A 9,603-nucleotide genomic window follows, 5' to 3' on the forward strand; every position below is an offset into this window, starting at 1 on the left:
CTAGTAGATATGTTTCCGCTTTTAATGGTACTTTTTGAGCTGTTATTTCTTCCAATTGGGTTTTAATATTGTTCCAGAATTGTTTGGCTTTGGGACACGACCACCACATATGGTAGTATGTCCCTTTTTGTGCTTTGCATTTCCAGCAGAGTGAAGATGTATTGGGAAACATTTTGGAGATCCGTGCCAGTGGGAGGTGCCATCTATAAAACATATTATAGATATTTTCTTTGTACGGTACTGATAGTGTTAGTTTGCTGTTGGTTTTCCATAATTTTTCCCATTTATTTAATTCTATGGGGTATCCGAAGTTCGTCGCCCACGTGATCATATTTTCTTTAACTATCTCCTCCTCTAATTTATATGCCAATAGGAAGTTGTAAATTTTTGTTATTGATTTCTCATTTGGGCCCAGTAAAATTTTGTCTAACTGATTTAGTTCTTTTTGGATTCCGAATTTCTCCATATCTGTTTTGTATCTGGATTTTAATTGTAAGTAAGGCCACCAGTCCATTTCAAGACCTTGAGTTCTTAATTCTTCTATTGTTTTTAATTTTCCTTCTTCATTTAGGAGATCCTGGTATGTTTTCATTTTATTTGTGTCCATTGTATTTGGATAGATTTGTGCTTCCATTGTAGAGATCCACTGTGGGATCTTATCATAGTGGTTCTTTCTAATTTCATTCCAGATTTTGAGCAGGGTGTCTCTCACAACATGTCTACGGAATTGTTCTGGTTTTGTGAGTTTGTCTTTCCATAGGTATGCATGCCATCCCTTTGTCAAGTCGAAACCTTCCAATGTTAATGTTTGTCTATTTTTCAGTTCAATCCAATCCTTTATCCATATTAATGCTGACGCTTTATAATAAATCTGCCAATCGGGGACTCCCATTCCTCCTCTGTCTTGTTTGTCCTGTAAGTGCTTTAATTCGATTCTTGCCTTTTTTTTCTGCCAGATGTATTTTAGTGTCATCCTGTCCAAGTCTTTGAAATATGTTCTGCCCGGGTTTACTGGCATCACCCTAAATAGGTACAGCACTCTTGGTAGAATATTCATTTTGATAGTGGCAATTTTGCCTAGGAAAGATAACTGGAGTTTTGTCCAAATTTCCAAGTCTTTTTCTACTTGTTTAGCCAGTTTAGTATGATTGTCTTCCTTCAGCGTTGATATTCTATTGGTGAGCCACACCCCTAGGTATTTAACTTTTTTTGCTTTTTGCATCCCTAGCATATTTTCCAACTCTTTTTCTTGGTGTTTGGTGAGATTCTTTATTAAGATTTTGGTTTTTTGTTTATTGATTTTCAGGCCCACTACTTCTCCATATTGCTGTATTTTAGTCCGTAATTTTAGTCCTGATTGTAATGGTTTTTCTAAGATGAGTACTATGTCGTCTGCAAAGGCTTGCAATTTATATTCCTGGTTTTTAATTTTTAATCCCGTTATTTCTGTATCTTTTCTAATTTCTTCTAGTAGAATTTCCAATGTTAACATAAACAATATTTGTTCATAGAATTCAAGAGTGTCAATAATTGTTCTTGTGTTGTTTTGGATTTGTCGTCCGGGGATGAAGCCATTTTGATCGGGATGTATATAATGCTTGATAAAGTTTTTCAGTCTTTGTGTTATGATAGATGTAAATAGTTTGTAATCTACATTGAGGAGGGAGATTGGTCTGTAATTTTTGATTTCAGTGGGATCCGAATCTTGTTTTGGTATTAATGTGATTATTGTCTCGTTCCATGATTGTGGGGTTTCAGCTTCCAGAAGTGCGTCGTTAAATACTTGTATTAAGATACCATCTAGTGATTGTTGGAATGTCTTGTAGAACTCCACTGGTATGCCGTCTGTTCCCGGTGTCTTGTTATTTTTTTGTTTCTTCCTTGTTTCTATTAATTCTAACATAGAGATCGTCTGTTCAGTAATTCAATGTGGTCTTCTTTTAGTCCCTGTATCTTTAGTTTATTTAGATATTCTCTAGTATCCTCTTCTCGAATTTCTTCTTTTGCGTATAGGTTCTGGAAAAATTCCTTTGCAATTCGTTTTTTATCCTCATTATTCTGGTATAAACATCCGTCCTTGTCTTTTAATTGCCTTATTATCTTCTTTTCTTTTTCTGTTTTCAATTTATAAGCTAACCACCATCCAGTTTTGTTTGAATTCTCTAATTTATTTTGTTTGGTCATTTATATTTTCCTTGCTATCTCTGCAGTTGTAGTCAAATTCAATTTATGTCTTGTAAGGTTTATTTTCTCTTTAATTTCTTGGTTATGCGGATGTTTCTGTAGTTCTAATTCATATTGTTGTAGTGTTGTCAATAAGTTTTGTTTTGTTTGTTGTTTGTCTTTGCTTTTTTGTGCAGTATAGGCAATTGTTAGGCCTCTAATGTATGCCTTAGTTGTGTCCCATAGATTTTGCAAACTAGTGTGTTCTTTAATGTTTATTTGGAAAAATAATTTCAGTTCCTTTTGGATCATTTCCACATATTGTTTATCATTCATAATATCTCTATCCATCATCCATCTTCTCCGCGTTTGGTGGCCCTTCCATGTTATTTCAATCGGACTGTGGTCTGCCCATGTGTTAGTTGCAATTTATATTTTTCATTGTACTCTAATTGGAATCAGGATTGATTTTTACCAAACTCCCCCCCCACACCTGTCACTCCTTGCATTCCTGAAAAGGAAATCTCTTCTAATTCTGATGTTCCTGCACATAATTACACTATCTGTCTAAAAAAATGAAATTTGTGTCCTGCCTTTTTCCTTGCCTGTTTTCCAAACCCAACTTTCAGTACAGATTAGAGGAAGAATGTAGAAAGGAGAAAGGAATGCTTGTTCAGAACAAATCGACCCAAAGTTATTATTACCAATAAGATAGCATTAATAATAGTCTGTGCTAGAGGGTTTACAACAAGGCAGTGTTAACTAACTAAGTCTTAGTTAATAGGCTCAAACACAGCCCACTTCCAGGATATTTCATTATATTTCATTTTATCCAACATTCTTTGTGCCCTCCACCATTTTCAACAGTTTATGAGCAATCTATTCAGCATGCTTAATTCTTATTGGATGCTGCGCAGCAAAAGAAAATATTTTCCTCTGAATAATGTACTATGCTCCCTAAGAATGATGCTCATGGATTGTGCTTTTTTTCATCATCAGAAGGACCAGTATTCAGAAAATAAAAATCACCATTAGTACAAATGATGATATAGTGCTACAGTTAATGATGATGATATAGTGCTACAATTTTACATTTAGCAGGTTATTTTGTAATGATCTGAAGGCTGATAGATTTCTATATATTTTACTCGAATAGGCATTTGTCAATGTATGTATTGCAAAGATACACATCTCTCCCTTCTTTGGTAACATTTAATTATTAGTGTTCATAGTATTTTAAATATATTTAAGTTATCTGGTATCTGGTACTCTGAGAACAACTTCTCACACATAAATCAAATACTGAGAAATTAAATTTAATCTTAATCTTTTTAAAATTGATTTTTCATAATGGTTGCATGAGTGAGGAACTCCCCAGAGGTGTGAAAGTTAATACATATTTCTCTAATCAGGTGCTTCCATATGTGCTGAGAATATAATTTGCACAAATTTCAAATGTGGTGGTGTTTTAATACAACTTGCAGTCACAAGATTAGGAAAGGTCGAATTTGTTTAGGATGTGAGTGGAGAAAATCATCTTCTGAATTGCATTCCAGGAATTTTCACTATACTTAACAGTTTTCTTTATAATATTTATTTATTTATTTTATTTATTAATTTTATTTCTATACCGCCCTTCTCCCGAAGGACTCAGGGCGGTGTACAACCTGATTAAAAGCACAAAGACAGACAAAATTTAAAAATAATTAATATTATTAAATAATAGGCTCAATTCTAAAACCCCCAAATTTAAAATCCCATATTTAAAAACCAATTAAAATCTTTACATTGATAGCCCAGCCTGGTGGAACAACAAGGTTTTAGGGCACAGCGAAATACACAGAGATCAGAGATCTTACGAATTACTGGGGGCAGTTCATTCCAAAGGGCAGGGGCTCCCACAGAGAAGGCCCTCCCCCTGGGTGTCGCCAGCCAACATAATTTGGCCGATGGCACCCTGAGGAGACCCTCTCTGTGGGAGCAGACTGGCCGGTGGGAGGCTACTGGTGGCAGAAGACGGTCTCGAAGGTATCCAGGTCCAATGCCATGGAGCGCTTTAAAGGTGGTAACCAACACCTTGAATCGCACCTGGAAGACCACTGGGAGCCAGTGCAGCTAGCGCAGGAGGGGTGTCATGTGGGCACAATGAGTTGCGCCCATAACCACCTGCACAGCCGCATTCTGGATCAGTTGGAGCCTCCGGGTGCTTTTCAAGGGGAGCCCCATGTAGAGAGCATTACAGTAGTCCAGTTGGGAGGTGACAAGGGTGTGAGTAACTGTGTGCAAGGCGTCGTGATCCAGAAAGGGCTGCAACTGGCGAATCAGGCGAACCTGATAAAAAGCCCCCCTGGCCACGGCCGTCATATGTTTTTCTAAAGACAGCCGTGCATCCAGGAGGACACCCAGATTGCGAGCCCTCTCTGTGGGGGGTAAAGACTTACCCCCAATAGTCAGCGATGGCACCAGCTGACTATATCATGACGCTGGGAACCACAGCCACTCAGTCTTGAGTCTGGGCCTATTTCTCCCCATCCAAACCCGCACGGCCTCCAGGCAGCAAGACATCACATCAAGGGCATTGTTGGAGTGGTCTGGGATGGAGATGTACAGCTGAGTATCATCAGCATACAGGTGGACTCTCACCCCAAAACCATGGATGATCTCACCCAGCGGCTTCACATAAATGTTGAACAGAAAGGGCGAGAGGACCGACCCCTGCGGCACTCCCCATGTAAGGCGCCTCGAAGTCGACCTCTGCCCCCCTGTCAACATGAACTGCGAGCGGTCAGAGAGGAAGGAGGAGAACCACCGCAAAATGGTGCCCCCTATTCCTAACCCCCTCAACCACTGCAGCAGGATACCATGGTCGATGGTATCAAAAGCCGCTGAGAGATCTAACAGGACCAGGACAGAGGAGCAACCCCTGTCCCGAGCCCTCCAGAGATCATCCATCAACACGACCAATGCCATTTCTGTGCTGTACCCCTGCCTGAAGCCCGACTGGTATGGGTCCAGATAGATAGCTTCATCCAGGTGCCTGGGCAGTTGTCATGCCACCACACTCTCAACAACCTTCACCACAAAACGAAGGTTGGAGACCGGACTGTAGTTGGCTAATTCAGCCGGGTCCAGGGAAGGCTTCTTGAGGAGGGGCCTCACCACCGCCTCTTTCAAGGCAGCAGGAAAGGCACCCTCACTCAGAGAAGCACTTATAATCCCCTGGAGCCAGCCTCGTGTAACCTCCCGGCAGGCCAGCACCAACCAGGAGAGAGACGGGTCCAATAAACATGTGGTGGCACTAATCCTACCCAGAACCCTGTCCACATCCTCGGGAGCCACAGGATCAAACTCTTCCCAGATAATGTTCTCAAGACTTACCCTCATCTCCTCCCTCAGACTCACCCAGTCGGAGTCCAAGCCTTCCCGAATCCGAGCAACTTTATCATGCAGCAATTGCACAAGATCCTCAGCTCGACCTTGCAAGGGATCTTCCCACACTCCCCCCAAAGAAGGGAGTGGGTCACCCTAAACAGAGTGGCTGGGCGGTTCTCTGCAGATGCGATAAGAGTGGAAAAATAGTTAGATTTTGCCGCTTTTATCGCCCTAGGTAGGTTTTGATATAAGACCTCACCAGTGTCCGGTCGGAATCGGATTGACTAGTCCTCCAAATGCTCTCTAGGTGTCTTTTCCGATGCTTCATCTCTCTCAGCTCCTCGGAGAACCAAGGAGCCAATTGAGGTCGGCATCGGGTCAGAGGCCACAAAGGCACAACGCGGTCAAAAGCCCCGGCGGCCGCACTCTCTCAGGCAGCCACCAGGTCTTCAGTCAAGTCGTGTGCCAAGGTCTCAGGAAATGGCCCAAGCTCCGTCAGGAACCTTTCGGGATCCATCAGGCGTCTGGGATGGAACCATTTAATTGGCTCCGTCTCCCTGCGGCAGGGGGAAGCGGCAGGAAAGTCCAAGCGAAGAAGAGAATGATCTGTCCATGACAAGGGTTTAATGTCTAAATCCCCTCTACCAAGATCATTCAACCACTGACCAGAGACAAAAATCAAGTCCAGAGTGTGTCCCCCTGTGTGAGTGGGCCCCCAACTAATTGGGTCAGGTCCATGGCTGCCATGGAAGCCATGAACTCCCAAGCCACCTCTGATGCCTCACCTGCAGATGGCAGATTGAAATCCCCCATGACAATAAGTCTGGGTGTATCAACCGCCAACCCGGCAATAACGTCGAGCAGCTCAGGCAGAGTCGCCGCCACGTGGCAGGGAGCCAGGTACGTAGTCAGCAAACCCATCTGCCTCCGACGGCCCCATTTCACAAGGAGGGACTCACATCTGGCTATCTGAGGAACAGTGGTCTACCTCGGACTAAGACTTTCCCTAATAATCGCTGCCACTCCCCCTGAGTCCTTGGCTGGTGAAATGCACGGAAACCTGGTGGGCACATTTCGACGAGGGGAACCCCCCCTCATGGCCCAACCAGGTCTCCGTAATACCTGCAAGATCTACACCCCCCTCCAAAATAAGATCACAAATGAGGGGGGCTTTGTTAACAACCGACCTGGCATTACATAACATCAGCCGCGGACCCAGGGCCTGAGGCTCTGTGCAACCCAGGACCCGAGTCGCGCATTGGAGGCCAGAGTGCGCAATCGCTCATAGACAGTGTATGCACACCCCCCGGAACATGATATGGTCTCCTGCGCCCGTCATATCTGCCCCTCCCACTCACTATTTCAATTGCACTGCCCTTCCCGACACCCCGCTGTTCCCCAGACAAATTTTCTTCTGTGATCCCTCTGCTGCGCCCAAGTGACCCATCATCCCACCCGGTGGCTATATGAACCCCCCCAGGTCCATCTCTACAATCCCCTCCTTTCCTCCCGGGTCCCCTTAAAATTTTCCTTAAAAATCCCGATAAAAAACCCCTCAACCCCCTCTTCGCTGCATGCCATAGACCTGAAGACCTAAATGTAGACCTAAAGATATGTTGGCTATGTCCACATGACATCCTGAATACTAGCCAGCTATCGGGTTTACTTATTTGTAAAGGAGGTGTAAAAGGTATGATAGCTTGGTGGTTGTTTTTAGTTATTGATAGCTATGGCCTGATATGTTCAGCATTGTTGAGAGGAATGATAAATAGTAGTAGCAATAGTGAGTTTCCTTGAAAGATTTCTCTCTTGATATTAATCTCTCTCAACATTATTATTATGTGTGGGTGGTTTACCATTAGATTCATAGTCTAAGACTGATGGAAAATTAATAATTAACCAGTAAGTCCTAACCAAAGACATAAGAATTTAAAGATAGCATACAAGATTATAGGCCATTCCAAGTAAGGTTGTCTTTTGTCAAATTAGGGTGGTCAGATTTCTGGATATCAAGAACTTTAAGTATTCCTCTGAGGGCTCCAACATGATTGAGATAACAACTTATTTATTTATTCATTACTATAATTTTATCATCTGTTTAATTATGTTCTGCAAATTCATCAAGTAAAATGTATTCAATAACCTATGGTTAAAGAAATAATGATTTGGCAATACATACAGTATATAAACCCAGCCAATCCTTTTTTCTTTCTATCCCTTTGAATACATGGAGGTGATATTGGCAAACTTGGCCATCTTGCTGTCCAAAATTCTTAGCAGAGAATATTCTTCCATTCTTCCATTATGGAATTTCTTACGTTCATTCCTTATGGGATTTTTCTATTAGTATCTATTAGTACTTATGGTTTTTTAACTCCAAAAGAAGACTTGTCTTTTTTTTAAAAAAGTTTTTTATTTTTATTTTTCATAAACACGTTTACATGTACAGTCATTTCCATCATTTTTTATTCATCTTTTCATTTAACTTTCATTTTTCATTTTTACTTTTTCAAGGCTGCTCTTTTACCCTTTACCTTTCTTCTTCTCCTCCCCTTCTCTTCCCGTTTCTCCTCCTACTTCCTTCGTTCTTCCTCTCCTTCTCTTTCCTACTTCCCCTTCTCTTCCTCCACTCCTCCCTTCTTCCCCCTTTCTGACCTTCTCCTCGACTCCTTTCCCCTCCCTCTTCTTCCTCTCCTTTTCCCTTTCTTCTTTCTCCTCTCCTCTCTTTTCCCTTCCTCTCTCTCTAGTCCTTCCCCTCTCTCCTGTTGTTTCCCCTTTCAGTTCAATCTAAAGTGGTATTTGAGCAGCCCCGATTTCCTAATTATCTTTATTCTCATTTCAATTTCTTATTCAATTATTATTTATTTTTATTTCATCACTTGTGTACATTTTTATAATATCTCACTTTTTTCCCTTTTAACCCCCCTCCCCTTTCTCCTTTTACTTGGCATCATCTGGGTATCTATTTTTCTAATTGTTTTCTCCCATCTATTCGCTATCTATTTTATCTCTATGTCCTTATTCATATTTCTTTTCTAACCAGTCATAAAATTTATCCCATGTCTTGAAATACATTGATTGCTCTTTATCTTTTATTCTCAATGTTAATCTATTCATTTCTGCACATTCTAAAATTTTCTTTATAATATCTCCTTCCAACTTAATTTTATCTGCTTTCCAGTTTTGTACAAATACAATTCTAGCCACTGTGATTATGTGAATAATCAAATATGTATCTTCTTTGCTATAATTCTCTGGTAAAATTCCCAATAAGAATATCTCTGGTTTTAACTCTATATGTTGCTGCAACCAGGGTGGATTTGATTTAAATCGAGTTGTTTTAAATCACAATTTAAATCATGATTTAAATCACTAGTAAAAAGGCTTGATTTAAATCAACTCGATTTAAATCATAATTTTTAAAGAGCAACTGTCATCTCTGCTACTTCTTTGACCCACTGTTGACTCATTGATAATCCCAGTGTTGCAGAATATACAGCCTCATGCTACATAACTAAGCTCCATTTCATGCTGAATAAACTAAATTATTTATGTATCTTAAATAGAAAACTATCTTACGATAGATTTTTACCCCCAAAGTTTTTTATTAAAATAAATTTGATAAAAATAAAAAAAATCCGATTTAAATAAAAAAAATCCGATTTAAATTTTAAAAATCTGATTTTTTTGATTTTTTAAAAAAAATCATTGATTTTTATCCATCCTGGCTGCAACATTCCCTCTAACCATGTTTGTATTTTCACCCAATATTGTTTTACACAACCACCACATATGATAGTATGATCCCAGCAACTGATGACATTTCGAACACTTAGCTGATTTATCTTTAAACATTTTAGCTAATCTTTCTGGTGGCATATGCCATCTATAAAACATCTTATACAGGTTTTCTTTATAGGCTGTTGCCATTGTTAATTTATAATTTCTTTCCCAAAGTTGTTGCCATTTGTCCAATTCTATGGTGTATCTAAAATTCTTTGCCCATGTTATCGTTTCTTTTACTTCTTCATCTTCTAGTCTAATACGCAATAAATAATTATATAATTT

Source organism: Pantherophis guttatus, chromosome 4, assembly GCF_059756535.1.
Source record: "Pantherophis guttatus breed Tessera chromosome 4, ASM5975653v1, whole genome shotgun sequence".
In the NCBI taxonomy this organism is placed as follows: Eukaryota; Metazoa; Chordata; class Lepidosauria; order Squamata; family Colubridae; genus Pantherophis; species Pantherophis guttatus.